The 3,946-nt window shown below is 48.5% G+C and overlaps 1 pseudogene; it reads left to right on the top strand.

Moving 5' to 3' along the window:
* The first annotated feature begins 242 nt into the window (after positions 1-242).
* On the top strand, positions 243-1,836 carry LOC148213689 (uncharacterized; annotated as a pseudogene).
* Positions 1,837-3,946: the final 2,110 nt, after the last annotated feature.

The raw sequence follows: 3,946 nt of genomic DNA, 5'->3' as shown, positions 1-3,946 counted from the left end.
CTCATTACATATTTGAAAGAATGGACAAACAAGGAAGGCAAAATAAATAATGGGACTATTCTGGGAGCTATTTTTGCCTCCCCCCCCCAAAAAAAAACCTGCTTAGGAAGGCATAACTAATGTTCATTCCAGTGTACTTTAGCATAAATTCCCATTCCAGGGGAAGATGCCCCCGATGTGTTATACTGGTGGTGTGTTCCGGCCCTGGTCAGCAGGCCTTCAGAGTCCCAGGCTTTTGGCTGATGGTGATGAATGCCAGGTTGGTCAATAATACCCCCCCCCCCCGCCTTATTCACAACCTTATTGGGGAGAGCAGGCCAACCTGGCATGCATTACTGAGATCTGGCTGACATCAGAAGAGGGTGTTGCTCTTTCGGAATTATGTCCAGCCAGGTTTAGGGTTTGGCACCACCTGAGATCCCAGGGCAGGGGAGGGGGTGTGGCAGTGGTTATCCGGGAATCTCTGCTGGCCTTCAGAGGCTCTGCTCCATAAGTTGCTGGATGTGAGACCCTGTTCCTGAGGTTGGGCACACGGGATCAGTTGGGAGTGTTGTTTCTGTGCCAGCTTCCATGCTGCACAGCAACCATCCTGCCTGTTCTGCTAGAGGCCATCTCGGGGTTGGCAGTGGAGTTTCCCAGGCTTATGGTCTTGGGGGACTTTAATCTGCCATCCCTGGGGCTGGCCTTGGAGGTGGCTCAGGAGTTCATGGCTACCATGGTGGCCATGGGCCTATCCCAGGTCATCTATGGCCCAACTCAGGACAGTGGCCACACTCCAGACATGGTTGTCTTGTTGGAGCAGTGGAGCATGATCTGGTGGGGGATTTGATATTATCCCCTCTGTCATGGTCAGACCACTCCCTGGTGACCTTGAGATTTTCCTGTGCTGCCCTCTCCACTAGGAGGTGGGACCCATTCGAACTGTCCATCCCCGGTGACTGATGGACCTGCAAGGGTTCCAAAGGGAGCTGGGGATTGTTCCTGAGGCCTTGCTGCATGGTCCAGAGGAGGCCCTGGACACAGCCTGGAATAAGGAGGTGGCTGGGGCCTTGGACAGGATTGTGCCTGTGCAGCCTCTCTTGTCCCATTGCCCCTGGCACTCCCCATGGTTTACGGCGGAGTTAAGGGAGCTGAAAATGGCCAAGAGACGTCTTGAGCACCGTTGACGGAAAACTGAAGATGAGTCCGACCGAACACAGATTAGAACACAGATTATTAAGGCCTACCTTGTGGCCATAAGGGTGGCAAAACGTCATTGTTTCTCCACTCTTATTGTATCCTCAGAGTGTCACCCAACAGCCCTGTTCAGGGTCACTCAGTCCCTCCTGGGTAGGGAGGGCTTGGAGGACTTTCTACAGGGCCATGCAGAGGAATTTGCTGAACACCTGATGGATAAAATCACTCACATCCATTTTCAGTTGGAAGCCAAGCATGAGGCGGGTCTAGTGGAGATGCCTGGGGAGTGGTCTTACCCAGTTATCTGGGAACAGTTTGATCCTGTTGGCCCTGAGGAAGTGGACAGGGTCCTTGGGGCTATTAACTCAGCTACCTGTATTTTAGATCCCTGTCCCTCCTGGTTGGTCAAAGTCACCAAGGAGGTGACTTTAGGGTGGGCACTGGTGGTGGTCAATTAATCCTTGCAGGAGGGGGTGTTCCCAAAGCCTTTTAAGTTCCCAAAGCCTCCACCCACTCTTCAAGAAACCTTCACTAGATCCCACCCTTCTGGACAGTTTTCATCTAGTTTCCCACCTTCCCTTTTTAGGAAAGGTGGTGGAAAAGGTAGTCGTGCAGCAGCTTCAGAGGATCCTGGAGGAAACAGATTATCTGGATCCCTAGCAGTCAGGGGCTTGGAGAAAGGAGCTGAACCAGCACAGAACTGTGCCACCCAGCCTCAACTCCTGCAGCTAACCCAAAAGGATACCATGGTTGATGGTATCAAAAGCTGCCAAGAGGTAAAGAAGAGCAAGGATGGATGCACTACCCCCATCACGCTCTCACCAGAGATCATTCACAAGTGCGACCAATGCTGTTTCTGTCCCATAACTGGGCCTGAAACCTGACTGCACAATCAATGTTGATAGGGAGTGAGAGGTCCAACCCATGGCTCCTACTTTGTGGGGTGCCTCAGGGTTTGGTGCTCTCACCGCTCCTATTTAACATCTACATGAAACCATTGGGTGAGATCATCCAGCACCATGGGATGAGGTATCATCAGTATGCTGATGATACCCAATTATACATCTGCATACCAGGTGACCTAAGTGATGCTGTGGCTACCCTTTCGTGGTGCCTGGAGGCTGTAGGGGCCTGGATAGGGGGCAACAGGCTTCAACGGAACCCTGGTAAGATGCAGTGGCTATGGATACGGGGAGCCTCAAGATCTAGGAGTTTATCATCTTTGGTTCTTGACGGGGTTGCACTACCCCAGACAGACCAAGTGCGTAATCTGGGGGTCCTCCTGGACTCATGACTCCTGTTCAAAGAGCAGATGGCAGTTGTGGCTAGGAGGGACTTTGCATAACTTCATGTTGTGCTTCAGTTACGCCCCTGTCTCAATCAGGAGGACCTCCGCATGGTCACTCATGTCCTGGTCACCTCCCGGTTAGATTACTGCAATGTGCTGTACATGGGGCTACCCTTGAAGAGTATCCGAAAGCTACAGCTTACACAGAATGCAGAGGCGTGGACAGTTCTAAATGCCCCCGGGTGGCCCATATAACACCACTGTTACGTGAGCTCATTGGTTGCCAGTTTGCTTCCAGGTCCAATTCAAGGTGTTGGTCATCACCTTTAAAGCCCTCCATGGCACAGGACCAGGTTACCTGAGGAGCCATCTTGCCCCTGTTATATCAGCCCACCCCACTCGGTCCGACAGAAGGGGCATGTTGTAGACTCCACCAGTCAAGGAATTTTGACTGGTGGGATCTAGGAAGAGGGCCTTTTCTGCCATGGCCCATGCTCTGTGGAACAACCTATCACCCAAGGTCCGGTGTGTCCCCACTCTCATGGCCTTGAGGAAGAGTGTGAAATCTTGGCTATTCCCGATGGCCTGGGGGCCACCTGTGGGCTCACACCAGTGGAAGTGGCTTGTGGGATAATTGATTTTACTTCCCCATCATCTTGAATGTTTTTAGTTTTTATGTATAGGGCTTGTTTTTGTAGTTTGACTCTCAATTAATCAATTAATTCATTCATTCATTGTGTTAATAATGAATAAATAAATAATTATTAATAATTAATTAATAATTTTAATTAATTAATGGCGGTATTTATTTTTTAACTGTTTGTGGATTTTACTTTCATTGTGAGCCACCCAGAATTGCCTGCTGGGGGAGATGGGCAGCATACAAATTTGATAAATAAATAAAATAAACGTGCAACCACAACCTTATGTCAATCACACACTTAAAATTCGGATGTGGTGACAGGATTATAATACATATTTTATATTTTTCTTTCTATCTGGCTTCTAAATGATCCCTTTTTCATAGTTTTAGACTGCTGATGAACTTTTAACATTATTATACAATACTGGGCATTTAATTTCTCGAGGTTTCAAATGATGTTGCTCTTAAAAGCAAAACAAATGGGACAGAGACAGCCTTGTAATTCCTATAATCTGCCAGACTTTTGGCTGTACAAGACTGAGTATTCCCTAAGGCTGAATTCCATGAAAGCCAGAAGTTAAGTAGAGTCTTCAAAAAACAATGCACAAAATTGAGGAGGATATGAATGCATGTGAATGCTTGATTACTGAGACTCATCCAGAACACACACACACACACACACACACACACACACACCTGTCCTGGTGCCCAGACAGCCTGCTTATCATTTGTGGATCATATATCCTTCTAAACAGAGGATCCATCTTAGAGCTATCAGGCTTCTGAGACAGGCTGAAGCCAGATCAAACTGATCCAGCAGAACAATAGTTTGCATTTTG

This window comes from Python bivittatus, unplaced genomic scaffold, assembly GCF_059951505.1.
Source record: "Python bivittatus isolate LINGU-HERP-01145 unplaced genomic scaffold, Pbiv_v1 ctg000840_np1212, whole genome shotgun sequence".
In the NCBI taxonomy this organism is placed as follows: Eukaryota; Metazoa; Chordata; class Lepidosauria; order Squamata; family Pythonidae; genus Python; species Python bivittatus.
The sequence above is the reverse complement of the archived record's forward strand: the minus strand, read 5'-3'. Positions and strand labels throughout refer to the sequence as shown.